Source organism: Pongo abelii, chromosome 2 (genome assembly GCF_028885655.2).
Source record: "Pongo abelii isolate AG06213 chromosome 2, NHGRI_mPonAbe1-v2.0_pri, whole genome shotgun sequence".
Taxonomy (NCBI): Eukaryota; Metazoa; Chordata; class Mammalia; order Primates; family Hominidae; genus Pongo; species Pongo abelii.
This window is the reverse complement of record NC_085928.1, coordinates 94,546,623-94,560,227: the sequence shown is the minus strand read 5'-3', so window position 1 is coordinate 94,560,227 and position 13,605 is coordinate 94,546,623. Positions and strand designations below refer to the sequence as shown.

At 43.6% G+C, this 13,605-nt stretch overlaps 1 protein-coding gene across 27 annotated transcripts in view; it reads right to left on the bottom strand.

The window, feature by feature from the left end:
- FHIT (fragile histidine triad diadenosine triphosphatase) overlaps window positions 1-13,605 on the bottom strand; it is a 1,506,756-nt gene that overhangs the window by 21,263 nt on the left and 1,471,888 nt on the right. The gene's annotated exons all lie outside the window — the stretch shown is intronic.

Below are 13,605 nucleotides of genomic sequence, written 5' to 3'. Positions count from 1 at the left end.
TGAGGTGGAGACACTGAACAGATTCTCCCTTCGAGCCCTCAGGAGGAACAACTCTGCTGACACCTTCACCTCGGGCTCATAGTTGGCAGAACTGTAAAACAACAAATTTCCATTGTTTAAGCCACCCACCCAGGTTGTGGTACTTGATCACGGCAGCCCTAGCCCTCTAATACATATAGTCTGGTTACCACTACTCCCCATTTCACAGATGCCAAGGCTCAGAAAAGCTATGTGATGTGTCCAGGTCTGCATAGCTGTCAAGTGGCAGGGAAGGAGTCCACAACAGGCCTTTCTGACTCCCATGCTCAGCCCTTGACGTCACCCATGCCTGTGCCACTCTGCTTCTGCCCAGGAGGCTGAAAGAATCAATACAACAAATCCCAGAAGTGGATGAAGCACTGTGAACACTGTAATGCTTCTAAGGTAAAAGTCAAGCTTAGATGGTGCCTGTTTTCACATTTGCACATAGCCTCTTTTATTTAAAACATAAAATGACTGCTTGAAATACCTGCATTCTAGTTTTGGAGGGCAACAACATAGAATTTAAATTTTCTTAGGGTGAAGGTAGCGGGATTATTTTGTTTTCTTCTCACGTAAGAGAATAATGGATCAAAAATACCACTTACCAATGACAAAAGACAACAAATAACAGAGCACAACTCAATGAATCGAATTGCAGAAGGAAGAACAGGTGGGCTTTCCCAAGATGTCATAATAGATGGAAGGAGAACAAGAGAAAATGAACCTGCTCTATAAAGGCCAAAGACAGGAAATGAGAATCGTTCTGGGGAAAAGATACAACCTTGATCCAGGAGGAAAAGCATGGGAATATGATTAATAAAAAAAAAAAGACAATTCTCCAAGAATATCTCCTGGAATAGATCCAACAGAAAGCTTGACACCAGATAAAGAAGGGAGGTCAGGTTCATTGAGGGCCTGTTACATTTGGGGTATGTTTGAGGGTGAAACCAACGCCCATAGAGCGTTGTGAGGTAGAAGCTATCACCTCCCACTTTGCAGATGGGGAAATAAAGTTCTAAGCAGTTAAATAATTAGCTCAAGGTCAGCTACTCCTTGGCTCAGCAAATCACTGGAAATGCCGACATGGAAGAACAGCACAAAGGTTGTCCAAAGGAGAATTACTTTATTTCTTCAGACTAGTAGTGTCTCTAGGTCTGTGGGGAACGTGCACAAGCTCACACTCAAGACACAGACTTCTCATCATAAAAAAAATTTCACAAATTACCTCTAAGTTGCTCTAAAACGGGAGTGCTTATCATTTTTAGGCATGTCAGCACTTTTGAGAATCTGATGGAAGCTATGTATGACTCCTTTCCCTAGAAAAATGTGTGCACATACATACAGGCGTACACTTTACTTGAAATTTCCAGAAGGTTTGTACACCCTCAGGGATCCATGAGTCACAGTTTTAAAACCCACAAAGGATACATCTGCCTCCAAGGAGCCCAGCAACTTTATGACACTGCTAAAACACATAACATGCGCTCACACAACCTTGACCAGGACAGTCCCCCTCCACAGTCACTGGCTTGTATCTCCATGTTAGCACACCCACCTCCACCACTGGGGAGGGGGGGAGCTCTGCTGTGCTTCATTGATCTACATTCACTGATCAACATTCCAGGCCTCACATAAAGCAGGTATAAAGTGAATGTTAAGTGAATTTGGAGTTAGAAGACCTGGACTTGAGCTCTATCACTCCCTCTGGGTCATGTTGTTTCATCTCCTTGAATCTCACTTTTATCACCCATGCTATTAAGCAGAAATCACCCCGGTTTGCCTCACCTTTTCTGAAGGATTGCTGGGAGGAACATATGCAGCAGTGCAGGTGGAAGCCATTTAGGACAGTAACAGTGAACACTGACTGTGTGCAAACACTGTTTTAAACATTTTACATTTATTCATTAATCTTCGTGACCATCTTATCAGGGTGGCAGTGTTACTATCCCCTTTTCAGACATGAGGAAGCTGAGCACAGAGAGGTCTGGGAACTGGCCCAGGTAGGCACAGAGCTGGGATGCAAATGCAGGCAGGCTGGTGCCAAGGCCAGCTCTCATAACCACTGTGCATAGTGCCTCTTCAGGACACGCAATGCCACAAAAATGTCTAAAATTATCCTAACGAAAAGGCAAAAGAACCCTGTGAGCCTTCTGTGAACATTAGTGGAGTTTGGAGGTGTGGGGTTTGCAGGGCTTTAGATTTAGACCACTCAGAAGAGCTCAATGTTACATATAACTGCAACTAGCTTGTGCATCCACAACTCCAAATTCAGCCCTGTGGTGGTCAGCAAATATCCAGGGAGAAAAGCAGCAGCCTCATGTAGGAAGTGTAGGGCCAGGGCCCCCTCTCAAAGCTCATTCACATGTACTTACTTTGACTGCCACAACGAACACATTTGTAGGCTTTCCGGCTTGTGGCTTACCTGCCTGTGACCACAAAGCTCATATGTACCACAAGTCCTCTTTTTCCTACTTCGAACAATGCTCATCTCCCTCCTCTGAATTTTTTTGTTTGAGAGTTTCCACCTTAAGGTTTTCAAGGCGTCTACAATTCAGATGTATCTTGGGTGGAAATCTTATTCTGTAAGGCCCCTGTCTTCATTCTCACACACTGAAAGCACACTAGCTGACAAGCAGGCTGGGGACAGAGCCATGATAAATCTTCAAGCCCTGCCTGCCCAGAGCTCACAGCCCCAGTGGGTGACCCAGAAAATAAGCAGGCACCTGCAAAAGGCCTGTAAAGTGCTGTGATGAGGAAAATATGGGCAACTGTGGGAGTCACAGAAAGGGGGTACCTAATCCAGCATGGGGAGAGGGAGACACTAGAGGGTCCGAAAAGCTGCGTGTCTTCTCTGCCTTTGTATTGTCACAAAAATCTAGGAGTCCTCATGAGCTCAATGTTAAGTGGTTGCATGCTTTGACTTACTTAATCGAAAATGTTTTTAAAATCCTGCTTAGACCATTTTCCCCCCACTGTTCCCTGAGTTAGCTCCTTCTTACCCTCTGGGTCTCAATTTCAATGTAACTCCCTCTTTTCACGAAGCCTTCCTGGAGCACCCTACACTGCCTGGCACCTCCTGTGCCATCTTCCTGCACTTTCTTCCTTTCTTCCCAGGGAGGCAGTCTTCATCTTGCTGCCTTGGGTGTGGACTGCAGACCAACATCACTTGGAGGCTTGTTAGAAAAGCAGAATGTAAGGCCCCATCCCAAATGATTCCTCAACACTTTAAAGCTGCCTCGCCCAGGACCTTAGCCATCAGCCCCATGTGACTACCAGGCCCTTGTAACATGGCTTGTCTGAACTGAGAGGTATTGCAGGTGTAAAGTACATACCAGATTTAGGAGACAGTGTGAAAAAGACTAAAATATCTCATTAATAATTATTTCATGTTAATTACCTACTGAAATAATATTCGTGATATTTTGGATTAAATAAAATATTACAATTAATTTTATCTGTTTTTTTAATATGGCTACTATAAAACTGAAAGTCACATGTGTGGTTCCCATTATGTTTATGTTGGACAGGGCTGCCCTACAGTGTGAGATGTGCTGGTTTGGATAATGATCAAGAACAGGCATTGGCAGACGACAGCCAATGGGTCAAAGCTGGCCAGGTGCCTGATTTGGTAAAGGGGCTTTCATTGGAACAGTCACACTCACTCACTTACTGTCTTTGGCTGCTTTTGCGCTATAGCAGCAGAGCTAAGGGTTTGCGACAGAAACTGAATAGCCTGAAGAGCTTAAAATGTTTACCATCTGGCCCTTTTTAGAGAAAGTATGCAGACCCCAGTCAAGAACGTTCGATTGACTTAAAATCACATCTGTACCACTTTTCGGTGTGTGAGGTTGGGCAAGGTACCTCACCTGTCTGTGCTTCAATGTTTATATCTGAAAACAGAGGATGAGCATACATACCTTATAGAGTTGTTATGAAGATTAAAGGAGTTGATATATGTGAACTTCCTTAAATAGTGCCTCATACATAGTAGGTTCTCAATAAATGTTAGCCACCATTACTATTACTGCTAGCAGTTATCACAAATTGTAATGATACATTTTTGCTTTATCTTTTTTTGCTGTCTCCCCATCAAACTAAAGACCTAGGAGAGTGGCATCATTTTCTGTCTTGTTCCAGCTGTTTAAGCACAGTTAAACAGCCCACAGGTGAGATTCAATACGTATTTGTTGCATGAATCAAGTGCAGAGGAGGAAAGTAACTTTCCTAGGGCTCCATGGCCAGAAAGTGGCCAGGACTTGAATGTGGTTCTATCTGCTTGCCAAACTCGAATTCTTAACTTCTCTTGATACACCAAGTGTAGTCTATAGACCAGCGACATCAGCATCACTTGGGAGCTTGTTAGAAATGCTGGAGCTTAGGCTCCATCTCAGACCGACTGAACTAAAAACTCTATTTTAACAAGATCGCCAAGAAATTCATAGGCACATTAAGGCTTGAGAAGCACTGCTCTGGGCTATAATTCCCAGTTTTGACTCATGTGCTTATTTATTCAACAAGCAATTAATTTAGCATCAGTCATTCCACAGAGCCTTCTGTTTGGACCCCCTAATTCCAGAGCTGATGATTTCTATTCATCCCGATCAGGTCCTGGGGCTGTTTAGGGTCTGCAATGAACGGCAATGTGCTGTGTCAGAAGTGCCCTTTCTCCTACCAGGTTCAAACCACTGCAATGCTGGAGTGACCTCTCTGCACAGAAATCTGCTTAACATTCCTTACCCTCCTCTAGTGACCAGGCCACAGGCTCCGGCAGATGCAGGAGGTCTGAAAATCTACTTGTAAGTAATTTTCCTCTAGGTGCTTACCTCAGTGAATTGGTTCTCCTGTGCATTTTATACATCAGTGGTTGCACCATTCAAACACACAATCCATTCCCAAGTTTAACAGCCCAGGCACCTTCCTTTTTGATTTTATAAATGAAAGCAAATCCTCTCCCACTCATATTATAAACCAATTAAAATTCTCCTCACACTTTTAAAAAAACTTGTTACCTGTCTCAAAGGTCCTTGGCTCTTTTCTTAGAAACTGGCCCTTATGTGGCCCATAGGTGAGGATGAGGGTGTTTAAAATTAGCAGGAAATCTTAGAATGGTTTCCCCTTTGTCACAGCCAGAAGTTTCAGATTGTGGTCATCAGATGAACGTTTTAAATTAGAAAAAGACTGATTAGCATAATTCTTAAAGGTCTGAACTCTAAACTCACAGATGGCCTCTGAGAGGATGGATGGTACAGAAAGAAGATTAGGATAAATCTAATTAATTAGGGGGTGTTCTCATTTCTCAAGTGGTGAGCGATGGAGAAGAAGTGATGGATGGACAGACGGAGATAATGAAGCCCCATTAAAGTCTTTTTGATTCTCATTCTCCATGATGGAGCACATTATCCCATTAATGTTTCTGTGAGCTAATGCAGCCAAAGTTTGGTGCTGTCACCTCAAAAATGAATTTGAATTGCCTGCCCAGCTCCTTACATGTGTCCACAGTAGTTAAACGAGCCTGAAAACTGTATTCCTGCTGAGAAGCCCATCCTGGCAGCATGGGCTGGAAGCCCTCTCCTTTGGGAATGGGCCTTCTTCCTGGCTGGTTTCTAACAGCACTCAGGCCAGAGTCCCATAGCTTTTCTGCTCCGGGGTTCTACAACTAGAATTTCCTCTGAAATGGACTGTGGCTTGCATGTATTTCCAGTGTACTGAGACAGACTGCTGCTGTTCTCTTCAGTGGAGGTGACAGCTACAAGTGCTCACCATCACACCCTGATTAGGGACCTGAGGGCAGGGTCCAAAAACGAAAAGCGGCAAGACAGGCCCATGACTCAGTCACAGAGATGTGACATAAATAATAATACAGGACATTGCACAGGCTATGTGCAAAATAAGGGCCTGACTGGCTCCACTAGCTCAGAGAACAGTGAGACAGTGATGGGCCATCCAGGAAACAGCAGGGAAAGGGGAGAGACTCCTTGGGATTTGAAAAAAGACCCATGTGCCCCCTGATGACAGCAGCCTCCTAAATGGTCCCCTTGCTTCTACTCTTGAGTCCCTACAGTCCAGCATCATTTAAGAACATAAATCCGATCAAATGATTCTCCCCTTCAATAATAATCAGAGCTGACATTTATTGAGCACTTACTTATGTGTGCTCAGCACTGATCCAAGCACATTGCAGATATTATTTCATTTCACAACAGCCCTTTGTGGTATTAATATCATTCCTTTATTACAGATGAGGAAATTAAGGCACAAACAGGTGACCTGGCCCAGTAAGTAGCAGAATTTATTGACAAGTTCAGGTTTCTTGACTTCAGAACTCAGATTCTTAACCTATAACTCCTGTTCCATGTTCATTCCACGCCCTCCCACCACACATGGAATAAAATCTAAACTCCTCTCTGACCTCATTTTGTTCCAGTGTCTCCCATGCTCACTGTGCTTTCGTCACATTCTCCAAGAAATCCAAGCACGATCCACGTCTAGGCCCCTTGCACTTGTAGTTGCCTTTGTCTGCTTAGAAAGGATTTCCCTTCTCCCATATCTGTCTTGGAAACGTCAGGGTGGCCCAGGCTTGATTCTCAGCTCTTTTACTTTATTCTACTGCTCTTCCCAACCAGGTGGTCTCATTCAAGGCCATAGCTTTAACTACTATCTCCTGTGACTCCCAAATTTATGTTTCTAGCCTGGAACGTTTAATGAGTTCCAACCATGCATGTTTAATGGCTCATCTGATCTTTCCTCTTGCATGTGTAGTGGGCACCTATATTTATCACCCAAAAAGAACCCCTGACTTGTAACTCTCCTACCCTACTTCAGTCTGTAAAGTAAATAGCACTATCATCCAGCTGGTTACTCGAGCCAAAAACCAGCAATTCTTCTTAGCTTCTGCGCCTTTGCGCCCAATCCATGAACAAATTCTACCTGCTTCCAAGGCACATCCCAAAGGGCCTATTTCTCTCCACCTCCACTATATCATCTCTGATATAAACCACTGTGATAATTTTGCTTGCACTTTTACCTCTCTTTAATCCAGCCAGAGAGTGACCCTTTTAAAAGTTAAATCAGATCATGTCATTCCCTTGCCTAATACCTTCTAACTCTAATCTCATGCTAGGCCCTGAAGACCTCTAGGCCACTGTCTGCCTCTTTAACTACAACTCCTCTGCCTGCTCACCAATGCTCCGGGCACACTGGCCTCCCTTCTGTTTCCTGAACATTCCATGCTCATCCTGGATGTATGGCTTTTGCAATCACTATTCACTCTGCCTAGAAAACTCTCTACCCCAGGTTTCCCCAGGCTTACAGCTTCTCATTTAGTTATCAGTTGAAATGTTACCTCCTTGGTGAGGCCTTTTCTAACCCCTCTAACCAAATTCATATGCATAAATACTTTCTTTATCATACCAAATTTCATTTCCTTCTCACTCTCTGAGATGTCTGTGTGTTTAATTGGTTTTTTCTGTCTCTCCTACTAGAGTAATCTCTTTGGAGGTCTGGGCCTCATCTGGCTTGTTCGCCCCTCTATCCCCCAGTGCCTGGAACTTTATCAGGGATCAATAAGTATCTACTGAATGAAGAGTACCATTTATTTAGAAGCTCACAAAATGCTAATGGAGGAGGTAAGATTGAAGACAGATGATAAAGCTGGGACTCCAATCCTATAGTCAGTGGGAGGGGAATAGATAAAGAGTAAAAGTGAAGCGAACTTGTAGGGAGTGGGAGGAAGTCTAAAATCTTCCATCTGTTGAATGACCATAACCCAGGAGGCCCTGGTAATACACAGGTGAACAAAACCAAAATGGCCCCTGGCCTCATAGAGCTTGTATTGTAGCATAGAGCTTGTATTGTAGTTTAAACCTTTTTTCCCCATTTTAGGATAGAGTAGGGGTAAGCAAATGTTTTACTGTAAAGGGCCAGAGAGTAACTATTTCTGGCTCTTCGGGCCATATGGTCTGTGCCACAAATACTCTGCCACTGTAGTGAAAAAGGAGCCACAGATCATACACAGACATGGCTGTGTTCCAATAAAACTTTATTTACAAAGACAAGCAGCAGGTCCAACTTGGCATGTGGGCCACAACTGGACAACACCTGGGACAGAAACTTCTGTCCCTTCTAAAGAACTGGGGAGTTCTTTAGGCTTGTCATGTAGAGAAATAGGCTTTGAATCATAAGAACCTTAAGGGTCTTGTGGAGAAAAATATAGATTTATTATTTACCTTAAGTTTTCTAAAGCCCTTAGAAAACAGTGAATGGACCTGGAGCTGTTGACCTGGGGTTCCTGCTAGTCTTTTGTTTTACTCCTTCCCATGAATCAACTAGCTTTTGTAAGAAACCTCACAATTACATGGATTTGAATATACTTAACCTGACAAAGACTAACTCAAAGTGGCTAATGCCTATACCAGATGGTGGACCTGCCCTTATTCCACTGTTAGAAACGAAGAGAATGGGCACTACTGATTACTTGTACTGATTTAAGTTTAAGCTAATAGCTTGGCGTTACCCTGACTTCAGCCAGAGAAGAAAATCACATCCAAGTTTGCAGACTCCATGAAACATTGGCCATTTATTTGTTGGCCCATTAGCTTGGACATAAAGACTTTCTAGAAAGAGATGCCATCATTAGGTGCCACTTGGACTCTGGGGGTGCTTTTGGAAACCACTGTCATCAGAAATGTAAATATTGTTAAGGGAAGAGAGAGAGTTGTTCTGGACAGGTACCGAGAGGCACGTTCCAGGAAGCTGAAGCCAACAGAATCAAACCTTAATGTACATAAGCCATTCCTGGGCTTTGTCCATGGGTTGCCTTTGTGGTGGTTGTCTGTCTGGTTTCCAGAGAGCCTTCAATTAGAATTCTGAGCTGAGATGATTTATCTTGTGTGCTACATTAGCTCCATTTGCCATTAACATAAATAAGGCTTTAGTTACATGAGGCAGGCATAAAGGGTATGTATGCCTTCCCTTCATGAAAACATCATTTTTTCAAAACACCAGTTTCTTCGTACAAGCTAAGTCACGCTACCCAAATATGTAGTAGTCAGTAATACAGAACAATAAAAGGCCTTGATACACTGATCCGGGCATATGAGGTTATCAGGAAATCCTCAAGTCAGTATCTCTCCCCGTGGGACCAATCCTGTACCGCTTTTTCCATCACCTCCATTTTGACTTGAAATGCAGTAGACAACAGGGCCAGTTCAGTGCCTTGCCATGCTCCCCGCACTTAGCACTGTTCAATAAATACATGAGGGATAAACAAATGGTAAGGAAACTCCCATCCCATGAGAGGAGAAGGATTCTAAAGTGCATGACCACATGGACACATAGGTAATGTCCATCTCTTTGGGAAAAGGAGTAAAATGGACTTCGTGAAACAACTGCTAGGCAGAAGGTGGGTGAAAGCCACAAGCATAGCCTGCCTAATAGTTCCACAAAAGTCCATTTTACCCCTTTTCCCATACAAATAGACACTATCTATGGGTCCCTGTGTGTGGCTGTCTCCTGCCATATCGCTGGATTTTTCTCAGGATCCCTGACAAGTAGGGATTTTTGGTCAATCTTTCATAGACACTCTTATCTCCTCAAATGGAGACACCATCGCTGGCATTGAAATGCTAAGGTGAGAACTCCCCAAGACACACCGTAGGTAAAGTTCCAGCTCAGCTTAGGGTTTGATATGTAACGGGCCCAATAAATGATAGTGATTGGTATTAGGATTGCTTTGTTCTTGTTACAGATGAAGAAGTAGAGTGTCAGTGGATTTCAGTGAGCAGTCCGAGCTACAAAATGTGTTGCAACTGGAATTTGCGTTCCATGTATCTGGTTCCTTCTCTATGTACAGGAATGAATCAGGAGAGCACACTGGCTCTACCTTCCTCCACTCTGATTTCTCAGCTTTAATCCCTGGAGTTCCAGGGTGGTATGGACTGAATGTGTGTGCCCCCACCACTTCCCCAAAATTCATTCTTTAACACCACAATCCAGTTAAGATATTTGTTAGTACAGCCTTCGGGGGAGGTGATTAGGGTTAGATGAGGTCATGAAGGTGGAGCTCCAGAATGGATTTGTGCCCTTATAAGGACATGAAGGACCAGAGCTCTTTCTCTCCACCATGTGAGGATACCTCAAGAAGGTGAACCAGAAGCAGGGTCCTAACCAACACCCTGACCATGTTAGCACCCTGATATTGGACTTCCAGCCTCCAGAGCCATGAGAAATAAATGTTTCTGTTTAACCCATTTAGTTTATATTCTCTTATAGCAGCTTGACCTAAAACACAGATACCTCAAGATGGCTACAAATTCTCCTCTAAGTGCTTCAGAGAGGATTAGAAGATAAATTATATATCTATTTTTTTCTATGCTAGGCCTCTATGATATAATATAAATATAATTATTTGTATTATGAACTAGAATAAAGCTCCCTACCTTAAAGAAAGTCCTCCTTACACTGAACCAATGCTGATGTTAGTTAAGCCAATTTCCCATAGAAAAAGGCATGTAGGATCTTGAAGGCACTGGTGGGCTGCATTCCCTGCACTGTGAGCAAGGCCTGACCTAGAATGACCTGTAACATCACCCCTGTCATGGGTCCCAAGCACACAGCCAAAGGTCTTCAAAACGTATGGGTATCCTTAGCAAATAAGAGCATTGCTAAGTGCATGATTAATAAGCCAGAAAGGCTATGGCACTTGACAGACGGATGAGGCATTTCAGAAGGATAAGTCAAAGTGCACTGTGAGGTGAGTGCCTCCCTTAGCCTTCCTAGCTGTGCTACTTGGTTCATAAACCAGGGATTAAGTCCATTTTCATTTCAATTTTTTATTTCACCTTTAAGCAACCCCTAAGGCTTCCAGAAGAATTTTGTTTGACCTTTAGCTAAAGTTCAACTTCTACCAAGTTACGAATTTTGGATGGTCCCTAAATGATCACTTCAGACAGATTTCATTATAATTCAAAGAAAGGATAATCCCTGGCCCAAGAGTTCACAAAGGAAGGATTCCCAGTGGTCCCAGAGATGGCAAAAGTTATGGATTTCATCCTGCTAATGCATTTTAGTGATATTTTCATTGTGCAACATTGATTACCAATGTCAGCCTGGATGCATTTGCTGGGTATTGAAACCAGGACATTTTTTTAATCTCTACCTGGTCCCAGATGAAGATTAGCTTAGTGCTTCCTTGTGTCCTAGGCCCTAGAGAAAAGATGCAGCCCACAGGATGGGGAAACCTTTGCAAGTTGCCATTTGCTTCTAAAGTTATGGTAGCAATGTTGAAGCCGTCACTGAGACTCTGGTGCTCAAGCCAAGTAGGAGCCCTTTGCTATCATCACATATGCTCTAGATTTGCATTTGTCTAACATCTAGCTTTTAGGAGACCTCTCAGAGATGTCTCAGGAAGGAACACTCAGAAAATGTGAAGAGGAACAATGGACAGAGACAGAGACTCTTCCAATTTATAGTGAAGAACAGACCTTTGAAGTTGACTTGTTACATAACCTGACGTATCTACCAGATCTGTCTGATTCCTAAAGAAGTATATGAAAATCTCTCAATCTATATTTCAAACTCCTGACCTTCAGGTGATCCACCCGCCTCAGCCTCCCAAAGTGCTGGGATTATAGTCATGAGCTACTGTGCCTGGCCATCAATTTATGTCTAATGAGAGGTTTTTTTTCCCTTGAATTTTGGATTTTGTAGTTAACTACTGGGTTGTTGTGTGCCTATAATAGAGTTATTTTTGTCCACAAAAGTGAAAACAGAGCTGCCAGTTGACATGAAAGTACAACTCATTTCCATCCACAGCCTCTACATCCATTAAATAAAGAGAAACTCAATGCTTATCTCACTCATGAATCAGAACAGGATATCTGCACATGCCATTTCTCTAACTTCCCAAATGCTGCAGGAACACCTCAGCCCCGCTCTCTCAGTATCTCAGTGGACTGGAAGCACGTTCATTTAAGAGGAAGGGCTCATAGCTTTCTGCAGACAGTTCAATACCATGATGCATCAGATTCAGTTTCTTCCATTCTCTTTCTTATTGATCAGCATACCTCAGGCTATTAGTTTTATTAACTAAATGATAATTTTGGGGGGTGAGTATTCAAGGAGATAAATGTCTCACAAACAGACTCCAAGCTTGCAGGCAGGAGGCATGCAGTGATTTACAAAGTATTTATCTTTCTGGCATTTTTTTCCCCCAGGAAAAAGTAATCATCACTACCATCTTCTAAAAACAGAGATGCTTGTTTTCTGGGCAGGCTTGGAAACTAGCCAAGACAGCAGGAAGATTGCTGGAATTTCAACACACTTGCTGTGGTACCATGGTGCCAGTGACCTGCCCTTGCAGATACACCTTGACTCCCCACGTAAGTCACCTCAAAGTCTCTGCTATCTAGCAAATCCCTAGGTGTCTGGGGAGTAGGGGTCCAGTCTGGGGCTGCTGCCTCTTCTGATTGGCTGCCTGGCTCTGACTCTAATCCCAGAATACCCAGGGGAATTTGTGCTTCTCTGTTTCCATCCTCCTGGCCCACAACGCACACAAACCTCTAATAGTACACAGGTTATTAAAAGCAAATAATAGCTGGGCACAGTGGCTCATGCCTGTGATCCCAGCACTTTGGGAGGCCAAGGCGGGAAGATCACGACGTCAAGAGATCGAGACCATCCTGGCCAACACGGTGAAGCCCCTTCTCTACTAAAAATACAAAAATTAGCTGGGGGTGGTGGCGCATGCCTGTAGTCTTAGCTACTCAGGAGGCTGAGGCAGGAGAATCGCTTGAACTCTGAAGGTGTAGGTTGCAATGAGACAAAATCATGCCACTGCACTCCAACCTGGTGACAGAGCGAGACTTGGTCTCACAAAAAAACAAAACAAAACAAGCAAATAATAGTGTCCCAATAGAAGCACTTGCCCTACCACAGCCCTCTCTCTCTGCCATCACCAGGCACTTTCTGATATTTCCATCTTTCTGACAGGGTTTCTCAACCTCAGTCTCTATTGCGGTTTTGGGTCAGATCATTCTTAGTTGAGAGAGGTGGTCCTGTGCATTGTAGGGTGTTTGGCTGCATCCTTGGTCTCCACCCACTTGATGTGGTGAGCACACACCTCCCCATCCACAAACATCTCCAGACATTGCCAAATATCCTCTGGGGGAACCGATTTGCCACAACCCCCACACCCCACCAGTGAAAAACCAATGTCTTGGGACAAGTGGAAAGTGATGGGGGAAACTGAAACCTCCCTGACCCTTTGGTTCCTGTAAGGAACCACAGGAGACTACATCATTATCACCTCTCCTTGGTTTGCAGACATTATTTCTGAGCCACGTGAATGAACTAGAAACCTTAAATAGGAAGTCAGAAGGGAAGCTGGGGAGGAGAGTGGGGACCGAGTTGAAAGATGATATTGACTATTTGTACTTTTCAATTAGCACAGGTGCAATGCTTCAGAATTCTTGGCCAAAAAATGATGTAAAAATGATTGGACTGACCTGCTCTTTCTAGGGTAAAGGTCTGTGAGTCATATCATTCAGAAAACATTTTTGAGCACCTATTATATCCCTCATCCAATCA